This window comes from Amphiura filiformis, chromosome 5 (genome assembly GCF_039555335.1).
Source record: "Amphiura filiformis chromosome 5, Afil_fr2py, whole genome shotgun sequence".
NCBI classification, from domain to species: domain Eukaryota; kingdom Metazoa; phylum Echinodermata; class Ophiuroidea; order Amphilepidida; family Amphiuridae; genus Amphiura; species Amphiura filiformis.
The window spans coordinates 76,067,585-76,094,903 of NC_092632.1; the positions used below are offsets into that span (position 1 = coordinate 76,067,585).

The 27,319-nt window shown below is 35.8% G+C and overlaps 1 protein-coding gene across 2 annotated transcripts in view; it reads right to left on the bottom strand.

The window, feature by feature from the left end:
• LOC140153741 (transmembrane protein 26-like) overlaps positions 1 to 27,319 on the bottom strand; it is a 71,796-nt gene that overhangs the window by 10,587 nt on the left and 33,890 nt on the right. The gene's annotated exons all lie outside the window — the stretch shown is intronic.

Genomic DNA, 27,319 nt, shown 5'->3' on the forward strand with positions numbered 1-27,319 from the left:
TTTTACTGGTAAAGGGAACGTATGGGTTGAATACATTCAATCAAAATCATGTCAATTATGCGAGGACGATGATAGATATACCGTAAAGATTAGCCTAATGGCGCACATCAACTCCTTTGCCTTAGTGTAAATTTCACGTACAAATAGAGAGCTCTCTACTCTGAAAATCCCAACAAGAATTAAGAGGGCACATTCAGTTTGTGCCAAAAAGGCCATTTATGTCGCAGGAGCCCATATGCGCGACTCATTGGGCGTATCTTTACGGTATGGTGCCAATATTGTATATATTTCATTGAAAAAATCAAATACAGAGCCATTACATTTAAATTTTTGACTTCGGTATTCGGTATACCTTTATATTTGCAGTAACATAATGTTCTGTTTTCTTATCAACCTTCTATCTGTTCGTTTTCTGCATGAGCTTTTATTGACCAATTTTCTTCAAAGGGTTTCAAAACGAAGTAACTTAGTTTGAATTTTGTTGTCAAAAAGAGCATAGACTGGTATACATTGTATATTGTACTATACAAGCAACCTACCGTAAACGTTCGCTTAATGGCGCTATTGAATTCATTGAAATGTGAGAGCGCCCTCCTTGTAAAATCTCAACAGCATTAAGGATATGCGTGTATGTTAAATTGAGCAACCTGGACATAATGCCTCAGAAAAATAATCCTGACATGACCCAATACTTTAGGTCACTAGGTTAGTTGCTAGAGCAGCAAATGTTTTGGGTTTTTTTAGGTATTCTTTCATTGGCCTTAATTTGTAAATCGATTCATACGTTATACCTAACTCATTTTGGTAAATCTTTCTATAACATTGTAATTTCTTTATATTTTTGTAATATTCTTCAGTTCAAAATTACATCGTTCTGCTGTCTGACCCGTTAGCTCAGTCGGCAGAGCGTGCGCCTTGAATGATGAAGGGTACTGGTTCGAATTTTGATTACTGCCCCCACTTTTATGTGAAGAAGGGTCGAGAAATGTTTTTGGATTTTGTCCCCATTTTACGAACGAATATTTTGATTTTTTTTAAATTTAATTTTAATTTTGTTATTAACAAACGGCAACAAAAACGCGGACAAAATTTGCTCCACCTGCTACCTATCAATGACCTTTGAAAAATAGAACGGCCTCAATGTTTCAAATTGTGTAACTACATTACTTTATTCATTTATGCATTATAAATGATCAGCCATTTTTTCTTTTCTTAAAAGGATCGAACCCAAGTAGATCAGACCATTGATCATATAACTATCAGACCACGAAGTAGTTACGTAACTCCGTGGTATCGGATCCAAGCAATGGCGATCATTACGATCACGCTATTTTGGTATGCCTTTTTTTGCAGTGATTGTTTCGATCGTGGTCATTACTTAAGGATACGATACATGATTTACCGACAAGTGACTCATTTCGGAATGCGATCATGAATTTTGAAGAAAAAAAAGTTTCCACAGGCTTCGTTGGGACTCGAACCAGCGATTCTAAACTTCCTTCGATTACGCGTCTAGCGCTTTACCACTCGGCCACCGTGGCAGTTGAGCATAGGAGTGTAATGATAAAAGATAAATCTCATAATGCCATCTTTAGCCTTTTGTAAATATAGATTAGCCGTTTTATGCATAAATAGCACGAACGTTTGGGAAAGGTTTCAAACAAATAATAAAGACACTGATGTGATGATGAAATTGCGTAAGTCGGGAATTATCTGCGTCGCAATGTGTTGTTTTGGTTTTACGAATTTGACCTTAAAATTTACGACTTCATGACATTATCATTCGAAATCAACAAAAGATATTTCAAAACTATATATCCTCATTCTTTCTCTAGAATGTTTTGTACATGTATGTGAAATAGCTTCAACAATGGTTCGCTGCATAATGGTAAAAATAGCCTTGACCTAAAAAAGGGCGAGAGGTACCATATTTACGGATTCAGGCTAAATTTGAAATTGATATAAAACATTTGTTTTTGATCGATTACAAAAATTAATTTTGTCGTATAAAGAAATTGTATCTGGCGTGAATTACATTACAGTTTTTATTCCTAGGTCTCTTTGACTTCTTCAAATAATTTTTTTAATGATAGAGTGAATCCCCTGGCCCTCTATAATTACACACAAAAGATCGACCCCCCTTAAGCGCGTGATCCCGTTGAGGCGTTGACATAGTAACATTACGTAGTTCGATACTGAATAGTTGTCGTGTGCACATAATATGGAAAGTCATTCAAAACAGGAGGGTGAAAGTGCATAGGAACAATGCTGGAATCACACTGACGGCGGAGGAGAATACTAGCTGGTCAGACAGTTTAATTTTATCAAGCATATAATACCTGAACAATCACCGTCATTTGATCGATTTACTACAGAATATATTGTATATTCAAAATATAATTTTAATATTGTAAACCTGTTAACTTATATATTTGTGTACTTAAGTATAAGGACACGTGAATAAAATCATGTCGAAGACAAAATGGCCGCTAATCCGCCTATTGTCTAGACCTAGGATACATATTCCGAATGAGGGCAGCAGTCTAGGATGCTATGCCCTGTTCAAAAGCGCCTTATAACATGTTCTCATTGTGTTGTGGAATCCTAGCCAGTATTCAATGATAGTCAGTCATTTATCTATAGAGGCCCAGCATGCGTTTATCGATTGGCTCCAAACAAAGGATTGAACCGGTTTCTTCCCCGTAATCATTGCGCAGTGCAGTCCATTCAATCAAATGTTGTCATCAACCTATTTGATCGTAGTGCATTTGTGTGTGAGACGAACTGTCATATGCACAACCTATATTGGTCGTTTTAAGATTTTTCGGAAGGGGAGGGGGTCCCAAATTTACAAAAAGTCTGCGTCAATAAAATTGCGCACCCCTATTTCGGCAAGAAAAATTTATGACCCCAACCCAAAAATTGTATTGAAATCAGTCTTTTTGTATAAAATAAACACACTATCTGTGGTCATCGTGTGACTCCCTACATTTTGGTCATTTTATGACCCCCTCCTATTTTTCTTTCCAAGAATTTATGACCCCCGTATATTTGGGATCCCCCCCTTTCAAATAATTGAAGAGCGTTTTTCCAAAACTCACTTAGTCCACCACCACCATGTTCCTCATTTACTAATACTTGGTTGCAGGTAAACAGGGAGCATGGTGGCCAAGCAGAATGGGCTTCGACTCATAATCGAAAGGTTGTGCGCGCATATCGCCCCAATTCGCTGTCATAGTCAACGTTACAATATGACCGTTGCTAGGCCAACTGGATCACGCTTTCTTTGTTACGAACCACTAATCGAAATGATCACAACACAAAGCCTATGGTATATCAAAATTCGGAACAGGTGTATGAGCCCAGGCTTGGAGCAGTAACCAATGGTTACTAACGTGCACTACGACAGCGAATTAAGCCTTTTTTGGAAGCTCGAAAACATGTACAGTCTCTCTAAAAACAAAAATTTCATGTTGCAACTGCAATTTTTTTTCAGCTGTGCATTTGGTATATGATGGCACAGCCTCAGAGAATACCAACAATGCTGTAACAAATGACAATAAGATTAGCCCGCACAGTTGATCCCGAACTGATCTTTGGTTAGGATGGATGGACCTTGCTAGCAGAGGATGAACGTAAGATGCAATTTAGCATCATGACAGCTCTTTATTCTAAATACTCTTTCTCATGGACCAAAATCGGATACTTTCAACAAGTATTTCTTTAAGCAGTCATTTTTAAGTAATGTAGATTATATTATCTTATTATATCCGTCTTGATCGACTTTCATGAGTTGAATTTAGGCTTGACTTGTTTTATTCTTGTACACGAAAATCGCATGGTACAGCTTATCACAATTTTGGCCCTGTGAGTATTAGTAATGATGTTGATTAATTGACAAATCAAGTGGTTTGCAAGTAAACATAAACTGTGTTGGCCCACAGCATAAACATCGACAGCTTGGCTATATTTTATACTGAACTAATTTATGGTCCCGGCTAATGCAGAAGTTGATTATCTAGTCTTTACAGTCATTAATAACCTTATGGACATTTAATAACCCTAGACCATCATGTTGCCAGCCTGCCATCGAAATCGTATCCTCATCAACGTTCCAATAAGTCCCATAAGAAAATCGTCAAACGATATTGTTACAGTTTGGTATAACCGTACGCCATCTTTAACGGGTTTTTTTCAGTCCTCATCACGAAGAAATTCTCTAAATAAATGCTGAGCAAGACAGATGTATTAAAATTTATTTCAGCACTGGTAGATTGGATGTTAGCGTTCAGAAATTAAAACTTAAGTGTCAATATTGTGAATCTGTTCACACAAATATTTTTAAAAAAAATGTTATTGGTATCCCGTACTATGCCACAAGTTTTTTCAGTCCTCATCACGAAGAAATTCTCTAAATAAATGCTAAGCAAGACAGATGCATTAAAATTTATTTCAGCACTGGTAGATTGGATGATAGCGTTCAGAAATTAAAACTTAAGTGTCAATATTATGAATCTGTTCACACAAATATTTAAAAACTATGTTCTTGGTATCCCGTACTGTGCCACAAACAACAACACAAGAGCTGAATTAGGTTGATTTCCATTATGAAGTAATGTTTATTAGAGATTGATAATGAATTTCTTACTGGTTAAAAATCATCATGGATCCAAATTGCATATTTGAACGTTTCTGTAGTGTTTTCCTGAATCTTTCTAGAGCGTGTTATTTAAAAGGTGCCCCGTAAATGTGTGCCAAAAATTGCTTGCCCCCTCTCGGCCTGTCAAAAATTGCTTGCCCCCCTCCCACCTCAGCTTGCCAAAAAATCTTTACTCCACCCATAATAATATTGCACAGCCCCTAATTTTCAATCAAACATCATAATTTTATTGCAGATATAGCATAATTCTACTTAGCGACATCTCAATAGAGCACAATACAGTTAGCCAAAAAGCATCAACTCTGAGTTACGGCTTTCTGATCCGAACTCAATTTGGTTCAAACACTGAGATAAGGCTTTCTGACCTACACAACAACACATTCTACCAGTGATAACATTGAAAATTAGAAGCCATAACTGAGAGATTATAGATTTCAGTTAGCGCCAGAAATAAGTAACTCTGTACTTTTAAACTCCATTATGTTTAATTATAATTGACATTTAAACTCCAATTTGAAGATCTCCCAGAAGGTTTCCAACTGATAACAGCCTCTGCCTACAGAAACAAGATAGGAGCATCAATAGGTGGAGTGGGCATTCTTCTTAGTTCATCTGCTAAGAGAGCAATGTTATCTGTCAGATTCATAACATCAAGAATTTTACAAGTTACACTGGGTGGAAATCCAAAGACTACCATAATTATTACCTACTCACCAACGAACGTTTTGGATGAAGAAGATGTTGAAGAACACTACAAACAGCTGAATGCAGCTACAAAATCTGTACCTGCTCATAACGTATTGATAATTGCAGGGGATTTTAATTCAAGAATTGGACTTGATGATGCAAAATTTGCATACCACCAAAACACAAACAGAAACGGAGATTTCCTACTTGAGTTTGCACAGGAGAACAACCTTATCATCACCAATACCACATTTCAGAAGAAGAAGTCAAAACTTTGGACATGTGTGCTGCCGAGTGGATTCAGAGCACAACTAGATGATGTTTTAATCAGGAAGAAGTGGAAAAATTGTGTAATTAATACATTAATAAAAGAGAGTGAAATATGATTGGGCCAAACTAGCAACAGACCCTGAACTTCAGGACATGTATACTCTGGAGATTAAAAACAGATATTCTGTTTTATCTGATGATAATTGTGCAGACCAAACACAAAAATATAATTACCTGATTCAGGCCAACATCAAAGAGAATACCAAAGATACTCATTTAGAATTTGAGCAGAGCAAGGATGAACTAGACCAGGCATATGAAAGAGCAAATAGGGAGTTCATAGAGAACAAGTTGAAGGAATATGAAGAGGCCAATCTGAACCACAGACATAAACTAGCATGGGGTATCATCAATTGTGTTAGTGGTAGGAAAAAGGCAAGGAGTGGAAGACTAAAGGATGAGAACAAAGAAGAAAGACTGAAGAAATGGCATGACCATTTCAAGAACCTCCTAGGGTATCCACCACAAGTGACAATGGAAAATGAGGATATACCAACTATATTTCATGAACTACCCATCAGAACAGATGCTTTTGATATGGAGGAATACCAGAAAGCAAAGATGGCTATTAAGGAAGGCACGAGTTATGGAGAAGATGGTATTCCACCAGAGGTGATCAAGAGATGCAATATTGACATATTCATACTTGATTTTTGCAATCAAGTACTACTAAACCGACAGAAACCTAACCAGTGGTCCATCTTGAACCTCATCCCAGTACCTAAGAACGGCGATCTCAGCCTAACAGCCAACTACAGGGGAATCAGCCTAAGCTCAATAGTTGCTAAAACATTCAACAGGATGCTCTTGAACAGGATCAGACCACACCTTGATGATAAGCTCAGACAGAATCAATGTGGCTTTAGAGAAAAGAGATCGACCACTGAGCAGATTCTTGCCTTGAGAAGGATTATTGGGGGCATTGAAGGAAAGATACCTCTCTGCAGTGGTAACATTTATTGATTTCAAAAAAGCTTTCGATACCGTCTACAGAGGGAAAATGATGAAGATCTTGAAAGCTTATGGCATCCCAGATATCATTGTGAATGCAATTGAAGACACCTACCAGGGTACAGAGGCTAAAGTGACGACCCCAGATGGTGACACAGATGAATTTGAAATTTTAGCAGGTGTGTTACAAGGTGATACGCTGGCACCATATCTGTTCATCATCGTCCTAGACTTTTGCCTCAGATCTGCAATAGACGGCAGGGAGGAGAGATTAAGCTTCACAATAAAACCTAGAAAAAGCCGACGAGTTGGTCCACTGAACATAACTGATCTTGACTTCGCAGACGACATTGCGCTACTATCTGATACTGCCAACCAAGCACAGGAACTGCTCAAAAACGTAGAAAACGCTGCATTTCGTGTGGGATTACACATGAATGCGAAGAAAACACAATTCATGGTGTACAACCATTCAACAGATGTTGAAATCCAAACCGAGGATGGCAGCTTCCTGGAAGAAGTAAAAGACTTCAAGTACTTGGGGTCGTGGGTCAGGAGTACTGAGCAAGACATCAGAGTAAGAAATGGCAATGGCATGGAAAGCTTGTAACAAGCTCAATAATATTTGGAAATCGTCTCTACCCAGACACCTCAAAACACACCTATTCCAAGCTACTGTAGAAAGCGTCCTGCTGTATGGTTGTGAAACATGGACCATTACCAAGAAAATTGGCAAAGCAATGGATGGCTGCTATACAAGAATGTTAAGATCAGCACTAAATGTGAGTTGGAAAATGCATATGACCAATAAGGAATTGTATGGGGACATTCCACCTGTGACCTCAAAAATCAGCACAAGACGGCTACGGTTTGCGGAGAGCCAAAGGGAGGATTACATCTGATCTGGTTACATGGGAGCCCACCCAAGAAAAACGAACCAAAGGACGTCCCAAGAAGACCTTTGTGGACCTGCTTCAACAAGACACAGGATACACAGTGGCAGAAATTGAGACCAGCATGCAGGACAGGCGGTTATGGCGAGCCATCATTGATGCCCGACAGCAAGAGTCGACGTAAGAGTAAGAGTAAGTAAGTTGTTAAAATGAATAGTACACAACTTTCGGTTATAGGACCAAATTTGAGATAAATCTGACGCTTACATTATGAGTTGTAAATAGACTTAGTTCGCAAAAATGTTTTCTTCTTTTTCTCTAAACGGCATTTCGTGAGTTTGGGCTTACTGATTCTCAACCCTCGACAATAATGGTGCCAATATTGTATTTCATTGAGAAGTTCAAATATAGAGTCACTACTTTAAAATTTAGCTCCCGAAATTCGGTAGATTTTTATAAGCAGAAACATAATGTTCTGTTTTTTCAACAACATTCTTATCAACCTTCTATCTGGTCGAACTAGACATGAATCAAGTAAACATAAAGTGTGTTGGACAACAGCATAAACATCGACAGACTGACTATTATCTAGTCTTTACAGTCATTAATAACCTTATGGACATTTAATAACCCTAGTCACTTTGCCAACCTGCCATCGAAATCGTATCTTCTCGATCATAAAGTGCATGGCTATCCATGCATCTTAGTCAACGTTCCAATGAGTCCCATAAGAAAATCTCCGAATGATATTGGTACAGTTTAGTATATAACCTAATACTATCTTAACGTTTTCTTCAGTCCTCACCACGAAGGAATTCTATTTAAAAAATGCTAAGCAAGACAGATGCATTAAATATCTTCACGTGTTTCTTTTTTCTTTTATTACAGCACTGGTAGCTTGGATTTTAGCATTCAGAAATTAACAATTTGAGTGAATCTGTTCACACAAAATATTTAAAAATATGTTCTTGGTATCCCGTACTCTGCCACAAACAACAGCACAAGAGCTGAATTAGGTTGATTTCCATCATGGATTAAGGTTTATTAGACATGATTAAAGATTTCGTTACTGGTTAAAAATAATCATGGATCCAAATTACATATTTGAACGTTTCTGTAGTGTTTTCCAAAACCTTTTAAGAGCGTGTTATGAAAGGCTTCCCGTATGCCAAAAATTGCTTGCCCCTTCTCGGCTAGCCAAAATTGCTCCACCCAACTCAGCTTACCAACAAATCTTTGCCCACCCATTTTACCCTGTCATAATTATCGCACAGCCCCTAACCCAATCAAACATCATAATTTTATTGCAGACACTGAGATAAGGCTTTCTGGTCTGCACAATAACACATTCCACCATTGACAACATTGAAAATTAGAAGCCATAACTGACAGATTATAGATTTCAGTAGCTTGGATTTTAGCATTCAGAAATTAACAATTTGAGTGAATCTGTTCACACAAAATATCTAAAAATATGTTCTTGTATAGGTTGATTTCCATCATGGATTAAGGTTTATTAGACATGATAGGGAATGATTAAAGATTTCATTACTGGTTAAAATAATCATGGATCCAAATTACATATTTGAACGTTTCTGTAGTGTTTTCCAAAACCTTTTAAGAGCGTGTTATGAAAGGTGCCCCGTAAATGTGTGCCAAAAATAATTGCTTGCCCCTTCTCGGCTAGCCAAAATTGCTCCCCCCAACTCAGCTTACCAACAAATCTTTGCCCCACCCATTTTACCCTCTCATAATTATCGCACAGTCCCTATTGCAGATATAACATAATTCTACTTAGCCACATCTCACTAGACATGATAGAGCATATTGCAGTTAGCCATAAAGCCTCAACTCTGGCCCGAACTCAATTTGATCCAAACACTGAGATAAGGCTTTCTGGTCTGCACAATAACACATTCCACCATTGACAACATTGAAAATTAGAAGCCATAACTGACAGATTATAGATTTCAATAAGTAACTCTGTACTTAAAGGAACAGTAAAGAATATCTTAAATTCCACTATTTTAAATTATAATTGACATTTGTTAAAATGAATAGTATACAACTTTCGGTTATATATAGGACCAAATTTGAGATAAAACTGACACTTACATTGTGAGTTGTAAATAGATTTAGTTCGCAACATTTAATGGCATTTAATGGTTCTCAACCCTCGATAATGGTGCCAATACCGTAAAACCCCGTCTACAAGCATATAGTGTGCTTCTGATGAAAGCTACATTAATCCAGTCACCATTATGGAGTTTGAGCAAATAAATTACGGATCCAAGCATATACAAACAAGTATTATTTTAAGTCCGATCTATTGTATTGGTATATTAACGCTTGCTTCGAAATATTTAAGCTTTTAAAAAAAAAAAAAAAACCACACTATATATGCTTGTAGACGGGGTTTTACGGTATTGTATTTCACTGAGAAGTTCAAATATAGAGTCACTACTTTAATGTTTAATTTCCGATATTCGGTAGATTTTTATAAGCAGAAACATAATGTTCTGTTTTTCCAACAACATTCTTATCAACCTTCTATCTGGTCGTTTTCTGTACGAGCTAAAAGATTTCAAAACGAAGTAACTTAGTTTGAATTTTGTTGTCACTATAAAAAGCATAAAATAATATAGTACAGAGCGCTATTGGCTGATATTTGAGTTAGCATTTTGTTGTTTTTCCAACAATATTCTTATCAACCTTCTATCTGGTCGTTTTCTGTACGAGCTTAAGGTTTCAAAACGAAGTAACTTAGTTTGAATTTTGTTGTCACTAAAAAGTACAAAATAGTATACGAGCAACCTATTCTAGCAAGACATTTTGAATCTTTAATTTGGTGTAAATATTTTGTAGATATCTATTTCAGCAACTTTTCAGAAAAATGTCCGATACCACTGAAATACCACACGTTTAAATTTTGGATTTCAGCAGATTATTAACAATGCTTTTAAATTTTCAAACAAAACAGACTGTGTTAATTTGACCTTGTAATTTTAATAATTAAAAGGCGACACATACATGGATGTCCAGACAATGATCCTTCGGCTAACTGGGTTATAGTGCTAATTGTTGTGCTAGATTAAGAATTAGCACATCAAGAGAGGTGATAAATAACTCTGTCATTCGATATAATGTTGATGAAACATGTCAACAAGACAAATCTATGTTCAGTGAACAAAATCGGCAAGTGACATACGCACAGGTGAGATACATGGTGAAGCCCAACAAACCGTTATTACATACATTACATTAACTTCCCTAATTATATTAATTGCACCGTGTATCCCAGCCATATAGCTGGTGATAGTGATCTATGGGAGTGGTCGGCAGTATGAAATATTGGTATATGATGGCACAGCCTCAGAGTACACCACTCCACGCCATACATAAATTCTCCCAGTCACATTTCCCCAATATGAAATTTAAAAAAAGTCAAATTAAGTTTAGCAGAGGCGAGGTTCGAACTCACGGCACACCGCTTTGGATACTCTATGAGCCTAGCGCCTTAGACCGCTCGGCCACTTGTATTGTTGGAATCCATTTGAAACTGATTTGAACATATAATCGCAACTTCAACATAGGCCTACCACGTGACAAGCAAAGGCAGAAAACGTACCATATTTTGGAATTTTATTTGCCTAAAAACATTACTGTGTATTAATAGCGCTCAATTGTTGTTAACTGCGTGTTCTACATACAGAAATCCGACAATAAATGGGCCTCTACATGGACAATACATTATATCGATTTTGACTCGCCGGACACGTGGGCTCGTACATCGTATATACAATACATGTGTGTCAGTATAATCTTTGGCGGGGTCTAATGTAATTTTTACATAGAACTTTCAACGTTTTTTCTATCCTTATTCTTGCTCAATTAAAAAAATATTTTGGCGTATATAAAATTGAAATAAAATTCTCTGCTTCTTAAACGACATCAAATGTGCCACAATTGGGTATCACAAATCGTTATATATGATGTGCAGTAAATATTCATATATTCTTTTATACATAGGATGCTTCAATTTTGACACAAAAAATATTTCATTGAAAACACTCTCACTCGGCTATTTAAAAAATGTAACAAATGACAATAAGATTACCCGCACACAAGGTTTATCCAGAATTTCCTGTGCCGATCTAACTTTGAATAGGAAATAGGCTTTCCTAGCACAGGACAAAAATAAGGTACACATAACTTACATAAGCATGATAACAGCTCAATATTCTCAATGTTCTTTTTCATGGACCAAATTCGGATACTTTCAGCAGTCAATTTTCACATATTTTTAAGTAAAGTAGATTATATCTTATAATATGTAATATAAGTAAAGTATCCATCTTTATTGACGTTCATGAGTTCATTTTGAAGTTAGCTGTGACCTGTTAGTATATATTTTGTACTTGTACACGAAAAGCTCTATTTCATGGTGCAGTTTTCATAATTTTGGTGCTGTGAGTATTAGTAATGATGACAAATTGACAAATGAACTGGCTTTCAAGTAAACATAAAGTGTGTTGGCCAACAGTATAAACATCGACAGCCTGACAATTATCTAGTCTTTACACTCATTAATAATATTATGGACATTTAATAACCCTAGTCACTTCAATCCATCATGTTGCCAGCCTGCCATTGAAGTCGTATCCTCTCGATCACAAAGACTTAGTACATGGCTATCCATGCATCTTAGTCAACGTTCCAATGAGTCCCATAAGCATGATAAAAAAAATCTTCAAACAATATTGGTTCAGTTTAGTATAACCTTATGTGATCTTAACGTTTTCTTCAGTCCTCACCATAATGAAATTCTAAATAAAAAGCAAGACAGATGCATTAAAAATCCTTCACGTGTTTCTTTTTTCTTTTATTACAGCATGCACTGGTAGATTGGTTTTAGCATTCAGAAATTAACAATTTGAGTAAATCTGTTCACACAAAATATATGTTCTTGGTATCCCGTACTCTGCCACAAACAACAGCACAAGAGGTGAATTAGGTTGATTTCCATCATGGATTAAGGTTTATTAAACATGTTAGGGAATGATTAAAGATTTCATTACTGGTTAAAAATAATCATAGATTATGCACGTTTCTGTAGTGTTTTCCAAAACCTTTTAAGAGCGTGTTATGAAAGGTGCCCTGTAAATGTGTGCCAAAAATTGCTTGCCCCTCTCGGCTAGCCAAAATTGCTCCCCCCCCCCTACTCAGCTTGCCAACAAATCTTTGCCCCACCCATTTCACCCTGTCCCAGGGCTCATAATTATCGCACAGCCCCTAACCCAATCAAACATCATAATTTTATTGCAGATATAGCATAATTCTACTTAGCCACAACTCAATATTGCAGTTAGCCAGAAAGCCTCAACTCTGGCCCGAACTCAATTTGTTCCAAACACTGAGGTAAGGCTTTCTGGTCTGCACAACAATGCATTCCAACATTGACAACATTGAAATTTAGAAGCCATAACAGAGAAATTATAGATTTCATTTAGCGCCAGAAATAAGTAACTCTGTACTTAAAGGAACAGTAAAGCATACATTAAATTCCACTATTTTTAATTATAATTGACATTTGTTAAAATGAATAGTATACAACTTTTGGTTATACGACCAAATTTGAGATAAATCTGACACTTACATGCGAGTTGTAAATAGATTTAGTTCGCAAAAATGTTTTTCTTCTTTTTTCTCTAAACGGCATTTCTTGAGTTTGGGCTTGCTGATTCTCAACCCTCGATAATAATGGTGCCAATATTGTACTTCATTGAGAAGTTCAAATATAGAGTCACTACTTTAATATTTAGCTCCCGAAATTCGGTAGATTTTTATAAGCAGAAAACATAATGTTCAGTTTTTCCAACAATATCTTATCAACCTTCTATCTGGTTGTTTTCCGTACGAGCTTTATTATTCACCAACCTTCTTCAAAGGCTTTCAAAACGAAGTAACTTAGTAACTTGGAATAAAAGCATAAAATGGTATACGGCCAAGAGCATAGACTGGTATACAAGCAACCTATTCTAGCAAGACATTTTGAATCTTTACTTTGGTGTAAATATTTGCAGATATCTATTTCAGCAACTTTACAGAAATTATCTGATCCCACTAAAATACCACACGCATTCAAGTTTGGATTTCAGTGGAGTTAGCTAGCAATGAAGCGCTGATTTTAAATTTTCAAACAGAAAAGACTATGTTGATTATTTGACCTTGTAGTCTTAATAATTAAAAGAAAACAGATAAACGGATCCTTCGGCTAACTGGGTAATAGTGCTAATTGTTGGGCTAAATTAAGAATTAGTACATCATGTGAGGTTATAAATTACAATGTTGAAAAAAGACAAATCTATGTGCAGTGAACACAATCGGCAAGTGGCATACGGCACCGGTCCATCAAAAAAGGTGAAATACATAGTGAAGCCCAACCAACCGTTACTACATACATTTTCATTAACTTCCCTAATTATATTAGTTGCACTATGTATCCCAGCCATATATCTGATGATAGTGATCTATGGGAGTGGCCGGGAGTATGAAATATTGCTATATGATGGCACAGCCTCAGAGAATACCAACAATGATGTTAAAAATGACAATAAGATTAGCCCGCTCATAAGAGTTTCTCCCGAAATTCCTTTGCCGATCTTTGAATAGGAACTAGACTTTCTTAGTTCTCTCTGTGTCAGGTGGCGCTGTGTAGCGTTGTTGTGGTCTTCACAAGAGTACGCCATCTCACTCAATCTGATTCCAAGTGCGTTGCACCTTGCATTCCTTGGTTAGAAACCAGCTTCACGTCCAAGATGTTGGTGTACGTCCTCTTCCTCGTTTGCCTTCCATAGCCCCTTGCAAAATATGTTTTTCTACACCGCCATGTTTCCTGACAATATGTCCAAAGTACTTCAGCTTTCTCTCCATTATGCCGCTTCTGATGGTTAGACTTGTACCAATCTTGTCGAGGGTCCAGGAATTTGTTCTCCTGTCTTTCCATGTCACTCGTAGAAGCCTCCTGTAACACCACATCTCAAAAGCATCCACTCTTTTCCTATCATTCTTGTTCATAGCCCAAGACTCGCATCCTAGCAGAAGACAAGAATAAGGTGCACATAAGCATGATGACAGCTCTATGCTCTAAATATTCTTTCTCATGGACCAAAACCGAATACTTTCAACAAGTATCTCTTGTATTATTTCTAAGTAAAGTAGATTATATCTTATAATATATTCGTCTTGGTTGACTTTCATGAGTTCATTTTGAAGTTAGCTGTGACCTGTTAGTAAATGTTTTGTACTTGTACACGAAAAGCTCTATTTCATGGTGCAGCTTTCACAAATTTGGCGATGTGAGTATTAGTAATGATGACAAATTGACAAATGGACTGGCTTTCAAGTAAACATAAACAGTGTTGGCCAACAGCATAAACATCGACAGCTTGACTATGTTTTATTACAGATATTGGAACACATATATGTGGTTTTATACTGAACTAATTTATGCTCCCGGCTTAAGTAGAAGCTGATTATCTACTCTTTACAATCATTAATAACCTTATGGACATTTAATAATCCTAGTCACTTTCATCCATCATGTTGCCAGCCTGTCATCGAAATCGTATCTTCTCGATCATAAAGTACATGGTTACCAATGCATCTTAGTCAACGTTCCAATGAATCCCATAAGACAATCTTCAAACGACATTGTTACATCAGTTTGGTATAACCTTATGCTATCTTAATAACGTTTTCTTCAGTCCTTTCGTTTTCTTCAGTCCTTCACCACGACGACATTCTCTGAATAACTGCTAAGCAAGACAAATTCATTACAAATCCTTGTTTCTTTTCCTTTAATTTCAGCACTGGTAGATTGGATTTTAGCATTCAGAAATTGACAAACTTGAGTGTCAAACAATGGTATTGTTTATTAGAATATGAATGAAAACAATAATTCGGAGCATCAAATGCCACTTTTCTGGCATATAATATCTTTCCTCTTCGTCTGACCCCACCTGGGGTGCTGGAGAGTATCACCGTAAGAGGAATATTAATCAAGCTGGAAATGGGTAGACTGCGCGTAGTGTTGTGCTGTATTGTGATTGCAGCTACTACGTGCATGCTCTCCAGGTTAGGCGCTTGCAACCAGCTTGAGTTACGTAACCAGTATGCTACTAATTCGGCAATGCAACTGGAGGAGATTCTTGGATTACGCCAAAGTGTGCATTCTTCCCCAAAACGGGATTTTATATTGTCTTCCTTCGATATGCTAACAACACGTCTGTCAATGTACGTGGAACATATCTAGGAAATAATCGTTCCCAATAGAAAAACGGTTTTATCTTCAAGTGGCAGTGGACTTCGCTGGACAAGTTGACATATAAATATACATCAGAGAGTCAGAACCATCTGGGGCTTAGAGCAGCAATGATCAATATGATCAAGACTCTGCTAATGATTGTTATAACATGTTGCAATATGATGCTATATATTAAAATTATATTGATTTCTCAGTAATTTATAATTTATGTGAAAACATTTTCCAATCATCCAGTACTTATCAATCATTAAAGATTTTATTTTTGTTTACTTGTATACTAAATTGACTTGGGTAAAAGGTGTTTTTGGCCTTGGGTTTCTAGGTCATAACACCTCTGCAAAAAATGTATTTTTTTAAATAAATTCACCCCGAAATTGACAAGACATTTTGTCGGTTAAAGGAAATTTAATTAACTTCCAACATACAAACATGAACCTGGTCTTTTTTTCTTCTTTTTAGGCATGTTAGGGTCAAATACCTGCATGGTTAGATTCACAACACTATGTCTTGTTCCGACCAAATGATCAAAGAGGTTGAATACAAATAATAGCCACATTATCATTGTATATATGAGTGAATGTTCTTAGTCTATCACGTGACCAGACAAGCGGGTCAGTTATACCTAATGAAGTCTGGTGGTTCCAGACGCAAGGCGTCAACGTAGCAATAGTTGCAAAAAGTAAGTTCCAGTATTAGATTGAAATCCAAGACTCTATTATCATTGTATGTTTATTGGATCGCTTAGATATAGGGGACGCCAAGTCTTTGAGCAATCTGCCAGTTGTGTAAGCAAATTCATAGATATTAGAAATATGAAAAAAACACCTACCGTGTAATTAAAGGTCATATATATTGCTCGGACAACATCATATCATTGGCAAGCTAATATTATGAGGACAATGAAAATGACTCCTTTTTTTGAGAAAATAAGACGTTTAAAATTGATATTCCACAAAAACTAACTTAAACGATGAGTTCCTTCGAACGAGACAAATTTGACCTAGAAATAAGTTGATGTCATGAAATGAGATGTGCCTGCTTTGAGAGAAGGGACTATAAACATTCTCAATGCACAGAACGTATACTGTTGTTGTTCTCAGAAAAAAACTCTGAATTAAGTATTACAAATGTAATGGTTTTTAAACATAATTATGGGTAAAATCAGCCGCTTCTTTTTTATATATATTAGTAAATTGTGATAATTACAATTCATATGTATATCAATATCGTGAGAAATATTTGGACTAAAAAATAAAAACACATTTTGAGCTTAGAATTTCAGCGTGATCCGGAGTTTTCCAATCGTACTTGTTGAAAGTCCATAACTTTAAAGTGCTCAAAGGCGAAAATATCCAGCAGAAAAATAGTTCAAAATCTTCGATATGAGTACTCTTTTCGAACGATTTTGTGATTTTTAAACACTTTATTGGATTTCCAAGCTTTTTCCAGTAACATTGGCAACTGTAATTCCAGTCGTTTTCAGAGAGACATTTCTTTTATTGAAAATTTACTCTTTTATAGGGGGTGTGCACTTAGTTTCTGGAATAGCCCTTTCTTTATTTTACTGGTCAGGATGTACATTATATTTGTTTCATTGAGAAGTTCAAATAGATTCACTACTTTAAATCGCGAATTTTAAACTTCAGATATTCGGTAAGTACCTTTATAATGTTCTTCTTTTTCTAACAAATAATTATTTCATTCTTATCAGCCTATCTGTTCGTTTTCTGTGCGCGCAATATTATTCATCCAATCTTCTTGAAGGGTTTCAAAACAAAGTAACCCAGTTTGAATTTTGCTGGCATTATAAAGAGCATAAAATGGTATTCAAGCAACCTATTCTAGCAAAACAGTTTGAATCTTTACTTTTGGTGTAAACATTTGCAGACATATATGTTCAAAAATGACCTTATTCCGCTAAAATACCACACGTTTAAAGTTTAAATTTCAACGAAAAGAAAAGATGTTGATTTTAAATTTTTAATTTTCTTTAACCTTATAATCTTAAATTAAAAACAAGAGATACACGGATATGTCCATAGACGAAATGGATGTAGACAAAATGAATGATAGACGAAATGGTATTTAGACCAAATGGCAAATCCCCGTCCAGGCAATGGTCATTCGGCTATGTATAGTACTTCTTGTTGCACCAGATTATCAAGAATTAGCACATCATGAGAGGTGATAGATTACTCTGTCATTCGATATAATGTTGATGAAGCATGTCAAAAAGACAAATCTATGTGCAGTGAACAAAATCGGCAAGTGACATACGGCACCGATCCATCAAAAAAAAGGTGAGATACATGGTGAATCCCAACCAAGCGTAGACTGTATACATTTAATTAGCTTCCCTAATTATATTACTTGCACCAGGCGTCCCAGCTATATAACGGATGATGGTGATCTATGGGAGTGGCCGGGAGTATGAGATATTGGTATATGATGGCACAGCCTCAGAGAATACCAACAATGATGCATAAATGACAATAAATAAGATTGGCCTGCACTAAGTTGATCACGAAATTCCTTTGCCGTGCTGATCTTTTAATAGTAAATGGACTTTGCTAGCAACGAACACATTAAAGAGGAACAACAGAAAATATGCATGATAAGGCCATCTTAATTTAATAGTTCGTCTGTTATAACCCTTCCCAAGCTACAAACCTAATGCGGAATGCGTTTTTTAAAATAATTTTTAACTTTAATTGTTTTATCTGTGGAGCGAGCTTTTTGACAAGAATAGACCACCTTTTCATCTCTCAAGGAGGTTTCACTGTGGTCAATATGAAGAATTTTATTGAGATTTATTATTTAGGCTATTTTGTCATCTGGCGATGTCAGACGTGAGATTTTTATGTAGTGAATTTGGAAAAAGAAAACAAAAAAAAGAAAACAGCGGAAAAAACCCGGAATAACGCTCAAAAAGCGGGCGATGTTACTCATGCGCGAGGGGGCTTTAAGACGAACAATGGCCTAACAGCTTTGGACTCCGTATCGTCAATATTCTTTAGGTCATAGAACAATTTCGGATACTTTCAACAAGTATTTCTTATTTCTTATGTTATTTCTTTTGAACAGTCAAAGGTTCACATGCAGAGGTCACGTAACATTATCTTATATCATATCCGTCTTCGATTCGTTGACTATGATAAGTTCATTTTGAAGTTAGATGTTAATAAAAAAAAATGTTTTGTAATACACGAAGCTCTATCTCATGGTGCAACTCATCACAATTTTGTTGGTGTAGGGTGTTCGTAATGAGGTTGACTTATGCAAGTATAAAACATAAACCGTGTAAGCCAACAGCAAAAACAACGACACCCTGACTACATTATAAGCTATTATATTTTATACTAAACTAATTTATGATCTCGGCTAAAGTTAATTATCTAGTTTTTACAATCATTAATAATCTGATGGACATTTAATAACCCTAATCACTTGAATCCATCATGTGGCCAGTCTGCCATCAAAATCGTATCCTCTCGATCATAAAGTACATGGCTATACCGATACATCATAGTCAACGTCCCACAAGGAAACCCTCAAATTATCTTTGTATATAACCTTATATATGCAATCTTTTATCTACCAAAAACGTTTCAAAACGTAAAAAAGCGGCCAAAGTTTAAAAATCTTTCCTGTGTGGCTTTTCACCCTTTTTAAACTTGGTCCCATTTAGTAAAGTAGTAATAACATGAAGAATGAGTCCTAATTTTTACATGCAACCATTATCAAAAACATTTCAAGGTTTATGTTTTATTATATTGCGTGATCATAAAGAGTAGTAGAGTATTATATATACTTAGCAAATTGACTGTGTGTCAACCTGCTACATATAGGCCCTACATCTGTACATAAGGCGCAGAATCGCACATGACGATGAAGAATTAAAGAAAGTGAGTATTTGCTACAAAATACATTATAACGTCTATACGGAAAAAAACTTCAATTACGCACGAACATTAATTCATTTGCTCTACAAAATAAACACTGACAACTAAGAAAACCAACAAGTAGCCTATAGATGACTTCGTATGGGTCTTTAGAAACTTTCATAAATGGGACCAAGTTTAAAAAAAAGGGTGAAAAGCCACACAGGAAAGATTTTTTTAAACTTTGGCCGCTTTTTACGTTTTGAAACGTTTTTTGGTAGATATTAATTCTTTTTTTGTGGTAAAAAATATTGCGCGTTAAGTGGTTCTTTGTAGCCATGCGAGGTGAACTAGTTGGATATCCATATTTCGCGGTTAATGGTTCTTTGTAGCCCTGCGGGGCAAACTAGTTGGATATCCATATTTCGGGGTGAGTGGTTTTTGAAGCTCCTAGGGCAAACTAGTTGGATATCCATATTTCGCGGTTAGCGGTTCTTTGTAGCCCTGCGGGGCAAACTAGTTGGATATTCATATTTCGCGGTTAGTGGTTTTAACGACCCGTAACCACCCCAATCAGCTGCATACCGCATCCAGCTATTTTATTTATCAAAATACTAGTTTTTTAATGCTATGGGGTTAACAGAATTATTAAAAAAATTAATAGCTGAACCCAATAGTTCAGCCAAGGACTGGAAACGACATATTGATGACTTTATATAGAGTGTATTCAATAAACCCAAGGCGGAACGAGAGTTGCTAAGTAACCGCTATCCGAACCATAAACACACATGCATGATCATACAACGAGTATTCAATTTCCTCATAGCATCCCACGTTGTTCACACGTCAGTCGAATTTGGCGGTGTTGGTTTGTTAGCCCTCCAAGTTATAACATCGTTCACTTTGTGTTGAACATTGTATGTGAGCCTCGCTGTAATAACATAAAGATCAGTCTGATCAGTGTGATATCACAGAGCAGACCCTTGAGAGGGCACTTGGCTCATTTGCATGGCAGTCGGGCTCTCCATTGTATTTGATCATTTGTGTATGGAGTGCAATGGCGACCCGTCATTGTATTTGTTCATGTGTGTATGGAGAGCCACTCTTGGAGCCCATGGGACTTAGGCTAGGTCCTCAGGTAGAGTCAGACGCTGTATGTACTAGAAACGCCCATTCTTGATTCTGCGTTCATTCAATGTTAGCATTAAATTTGTATTGCCCGGCGGCCCCGCGTAATGGAAAAACCTGAATTTGTTACATTAAAAGAAATGAAAATTAAAAAGGCAAGGTTCCACCTGAGTACATATTAAATGGGTGTAGAATTTTTTTCAAATATATATATGAATTTAGACAAACATACGGGATATAATGAACCTTTGACATGACGCCATGATGACATGATTTTATTAGTCGTTTTATATATCACCTATACCGTGTATCATAATACCAGTATTTGTAATTTTATATTATATAGAACTAATATTTTGCATCATAAATGCGCAGTTCATATGCACAGACGATTACTAATCTTCACGACTTCAAAATAACATCATTACAAAGCAGGTAATAGGTGCTGGCCTTGTCCTATTGTACTTGTTCATTTGTGTAGGGAGAGGTCACTGACCTGTTAATAGAGGTCAATGGAATAGCTTCTTTATGGGGCACCTCTCCATCGGTTTCAGGGCGCAGTTAATTGAACTCAGCGGGATTCTATTGCAAGTGCTTTTATATTATTACAAAACGGATCGTGGTTATTGCCTTGACAAACCTAATAAATAATTCATACCAGGGATGAATAAATCCAGGGTGCGGACATTTCATTGGTCACAAACCATCGGGATTCGATCCAAGTTTGCGTTGTAAATGAATGCGTGAATAAGAGTGTCATCCCCTTGGCGCGCTATTTTATTTCTGAATATACTCAAGTTGCCGTTGAAAATGCCTAAAATCATCAAGATATTGCAATACTGTCTAAAGTGATGTAAAATTGTGGCAAATTTGTATGATTTATCGCACATAATTTCTGCGTAGCGTGGAGAATCATTTACATAGGATTTTGGAGAAAAAATGTGATAATTTTAGGGAAATATAGAATGGCGGAAGAAACAAATAAAACATTTTCCTGGAATGTGTAGACCATACTCTTTCTGTTCCTATTGATTTCTATACTGAAATAATTCTTAAAATGAAGTTGTTGGATGATTTTAGTTGGCATTTCTAGAACGTAAACATGTAGGCAGATAGTAGAGAGAGCACTCTATTCACGAGATTTCTTTTCCAACGCCAAAATAGCCCGAATTTTGGTGGTTTGCGAGTGAAGAGTGTCCGCACTATCGATGGACTACGTAACTGTTCAATAGGTTTTTGTAAATGAGCTAGTGTTAGTGGGTAAGCTGTACATCTCTTTTGCATTGTTAAGACAACCACGCTAGGGTTTTCGATCAACGTACTATGCGTGTTTGGTCAAGCGAGGATAATTTGTAAAGCAGCAAGTAATGGTGATGATGTGGCCCTTTTTAACTACTTCTGACTTTTGATTTAGCCCAAAATGAATCAATAAAATCGTGTATAAGATATTTGTGGGGATATTTGGGCGCTATTACAACAATTTAAATAAATGGGCACTTCTGGGTTGGATATATTATAGACTCTATAGAGGGTATGCAATACTACGTCACTCATGACAGAGTCATCCTCATTTAAATAAAGTTCTGTCCTCCGTAAGGTACCACAGGGCAATTCGCATGATAATACAATAAAACAGAGAATAGGTATGAATGGTTGTGGAATCGATCTAGAGACCTGTCCCTCTGTCATCTTAAGCTATCTTAGAACTGTCCTCCAACATGTCTGCCATTTCAATTGTTATACCGTTCCGGTTGGTTTATTGCATAGGGTCTATAGAATTTAAGTATGATATATTTTCGATGGTAAATATATTTTCACTTTCAAAGTTTGTAGTTTTCATAATTGCAATTTTTTAATATTATATAAAAGGTGAGAATAAGACTATAAATGTAAGAGTATGGGATAATTTTGATTGTTAATAAATGCGAAACGCCGGCGGTAGACATCAGCAATATCAGGGATTGCCGCGATTCTTGCAGTAGCTTTTATGAATAGAATACAATAGTGGATACAATAGCGGATACAATAGCGGAACAAATAGAGCTCTCTTACGGGCAAATAAACCTCGTCGCGTTTTGCTAAATTTCACTTCTTCTTTTTCATGAACTAACCGTTATTTTTTTTAACTTGTGGCAAAACTTCGACCGAAGTTTTTAATAACGTTTTTCAGTCAAGCAACGCAAATGCATTATAAATCCTTCACATGTTTATTGTTTGTTTTATGTAATGCATTGAATGTTGTTTTGTTTGTTTATATGTGCACAGTGATTTTCATCACTTGTTCTAGTGCACTTTTGTATTCCCATGATTAATGTTGTTTTTGCAGGTTTAGCATTTCTGTGGGCCTTAGAAGTTAGAACTGGTAATTTTTGGCTATCGAACTTTACTTCTAATGCCTACATTAACCAGTTTTGCCCTCCCTCCCCCTCTGCGTACCGTCTAGTCTGTATTTTACTTCACGCCAACCCAGCAAACACAAAAACGTTTTTAAAACGTTTTAAATAAGTTATATTTTGGGTTTTGGTTTAAGTAAAAATGTTTCAATAACATTAAAATGTCGGGTTATAAAGGTCATGAAATCGTTTAAAACGTTTTGTATGAAACACACAACAACAACATTTTTAAAATGTTTTCGAAATGTCATTGTAAACTATTTTTGCAAACATTTTGCGCCAAATATTTTGTCACAACTTAAATATTATTATGTTAAAATATTTGCACCCAGCAAACACAGAAATGTTTTTTACAAAAACGTTTTAATAACATTTAAATGTCGGGTTATATAAAGGTCGTGAAAACATTTTTAAAACTTTATTGTAAATATTTTGGGCAAACATTTTTTGCAAAATATATTTTCAACCTTCAATAACATTCTGTTTAGAATAATTTGTACCAAGTTTTCAAAAATGTTTTTGGAATGTTATAAAAACGTTTTTATACCCTTTATATAACCCGACATTTAATTGTTATCTGTAAAACATTTGTGTTTGCTGTGCAGTAAATTACCAACAAATGTTATTTATGTTATGAAAACGTTTTACACCATTAGTGTATCCTTTATATAACCCGCCATTTAAACGTTTTCTGACAACCTTTTATAACATTTTGTGAATGATGTCGAAAACGTTTTGTGTTTGCTGGGAAGTTGGTGTACCTTGCTCTTTTTGTCTAGTTGTTCATATAAGGTATCCTCTTGTATCATTTATTGATCCTTGATGTGTTTTGTATCCTCGTCCGTTGGATTCACCATTACCCACCTTTTTTTTTTATTCTAAAGGCACCTTTTTATATATGTTATCTGTCTGTTCAATTAGCTTAGATTCTTAAATTTTTAAGATATTTGAAAAAATAAAACATTGTGGTCAAAGTCATGAAAGAAATGTGTTAGCACAGCCTTAGACCTAACATGATTTATACTTTTCAAATTCTTAAGTTCAATTTAAAACCCCATTTCTTTTCAATTTTGGTCTTTTCCCGCGATATTTTTATAAAAAGCCATAGAACGTCGGGTACTATAAACTTTTTGAATCAATCCATTTAGAGCAATGGGGACGAATGTCATATGTGCTGAGATAGTATTTATTCGACCATCCGCACCAGGAAGTATTGTCCAGCAAAATAGCTATATTTGCCAGTATGCCTAATTTGTGTTTAAACCCTACGTTGAAACATTACGTTATTATTTATGATTTTAGGTTTTCTAAAATAGGCCCAGCTTTATAAATACATTCCTTGCGTATTTAATTATTTATTTATTTATTTATTTATTTATTTATTGATTGATTGATTGATTGATTGATTGATTGATTGATTTATATTTATTTATCTATTTATTCATTGTGCGAATGGGTCTGAGAAGGTGTAGGCCTATTATAAAACTATACACATTTATTTTTAATTTGTTATTTCGTTTTGTTTGTTGAATACAAACTATGACAAAGGACATTTGGAAACAAAAGAACTTTTATACAAGAAAATATTATTTAAAACAATCAGGTTACAGAAAACAATTCTTGAAAAGTCACTGTATCTGAAAATGTCAAGCGAATGCTGATATTCTTGGGAAGGAATGATGGTATTAAACAAAACTCAATTTACATGGTAAACCAGTTGAAATAAAAACGAAATCCATAATTTTAATGTCATTGTTTAGGAAAAAATAATGCTCAGAATAACGTTATGCATAAAACGTAATCGTGCCATATACGTCTAGCCCTCTTCTTTTGTTCCATTATCTATTGTATTTCTTTTGTTCAAAGGCTGGTCAACTGTCGATTATATCAAGTAATCTGGACAGGTCAAGATAATCTGGACAGGTCAAGATAATCTTGGTCAGGTCAAGATAATCTTGGTCAGGTCAAGATAATCTTGGTCAGGTCAAGATAATCTTGGTCAGGTCAAGATAATCTTGGTCAGGTCAAGATAATCTTGGTCAGGTCAATAAATTTTGAACAAGAGAAGTACATGTTCATATTTAGAAACACTGGCCACATTATTTGACTTTTGGACATTTCAACAAACTTAAAATGCATCAAAGTTTAATATATTTTACACGATCAGCATAAATTATTATGCAAGTTTATGCATATTAGATTTAAATGAAGATGGTAAACAATACTTGTGCGTATTGAATGACACCAAGAACACCTATATTGAATAATGCAAATTAGTTTGTATTATGTCTTAAAGCCTGTATAATTAGGACGAGGATGTCAATCTACCTTTGTCCCCCTCTCCCAACTAACGCAGATTCCGACAAAGTAGGTAACAAAACAAGAGCCATGAGGTCTTACAAATTAAGTTCAACCAAGGATATTTTGCACCTAAAATGCAGTACATTACAGGCCACAAGACTAGATGTAGAAAAACTACAACAATCTGCGGCCTAACCCCAACCAAAAAAGGTCGAGGAAGGTACCCAGGAATATGCGTTGATTTGGTTCAGGACATTTGTTCTATAATTATATTAAAGATAAATATAAATTCTATGGTGTTAAATGAGTTACCGCCATGTCTAGGTAAAACACACCCACTTTGACCTTTGAACTATTTACATATTCATTATTAATATTACGAATATGTATAATCGAGTGGGACATGACCACAAGTGAATTGAATAGAATCTCCGGTTAAAATCAATGCTGTATTGATTTGATTAAATCACTTTCAATTGACACTAGATAAGACTCGTAGACTCAAACGCAGGACACACGGGAAGAATATTACACTGTCTCGGTGTGTTTTTATTTTTGGAAAACCCTAAACTTACACAAGATAATCATATCAGCTTTTCCAGTTTGTCTTTTGGAAAATGAATAAACCATAACAACAAATTCGTTTATTTTGGCTCACCGTATATGTAAGATAAACGGTTCAAAACAGACCATTACCATAGATAATCGGTGTCTTGTTGAGGTATGGTTCGCATGTTGAAGTCGCTCGGAAGGCTCGACCCTTCGAGCGTCTCGCCTTCGAACATGCTCACCATTCCTCAACAAGACACCGATTATCTATGGTAATGGTCTGTTTCTCACCCTTTATCTACTACATAAAATTTCGTGTAACAAAAACCAGTGGACCATCATCAACTATAGAACCTATCCAATAACCGGAACGGTATAACAATCGAAATGGCAGGACAGATTGGTGGACAGATTGTTTTGCTAAATTGCATAGGGTTTATGCCCTAAGTTGAGAATGGACCGTCCCACTCAATTTGTAAAAAGGTCGCGAACCCTTTTGGTGGACCCAAGTAACTGCTAAAATGAGGCAAAATTGAAAAGAAATGGGGTTTTAAATTGAACTTTGGAATTTGAAAAGTATAAATCACGTTAGGTCTAAGGCTGTGCTAACACTTTTCTTTGATGACTTTGGCCACAATTGTTTATTTTTTCAATTATCTTAAAAATTCAAGAATCTAAGCTAATTGAACAGACAGTAGTTGTGTTTTGCGTTATTGTCATCTGGATGTATCATTGCCCTAAGAGAGGGAGATAAAGTTTAGTTAATTCATGTATCTTAGGTCGTATGCACAAAACCAGTTAGGCCAGGTAGTACCTCTTATATTTTATTTTCCTCTTTTACTCCTAGAAAAGTCCAAAAATTAAAATGCACCCATCTAATATTAAGCTACAAATGTATTTGACCTTAAAGAGTCCCCTCTAGAGCAATTCTTCTGGGGTGAACCAAACCTGCCTGGTTATCAAATTAATCAGTAACAATGTATCTCTGAATTTGACAGGTGCTAATTGATGCAATAACATTAAAATATCAATTAGCACCTGTTTAATTCAGAGATAACCTTGTCATTGACTAATTTGATAACCAGGCAGGTTTGGTTCACCCCAGAGGAACTGCTCTAGCTGTACTTCCTCTTTAACAGGATCTACAATTATAGAGTAAGGTATGTAAATACCAAAAAGTTCCTTCTCCTTAAGACTAATCACTTAGATCTGGTCTAAAG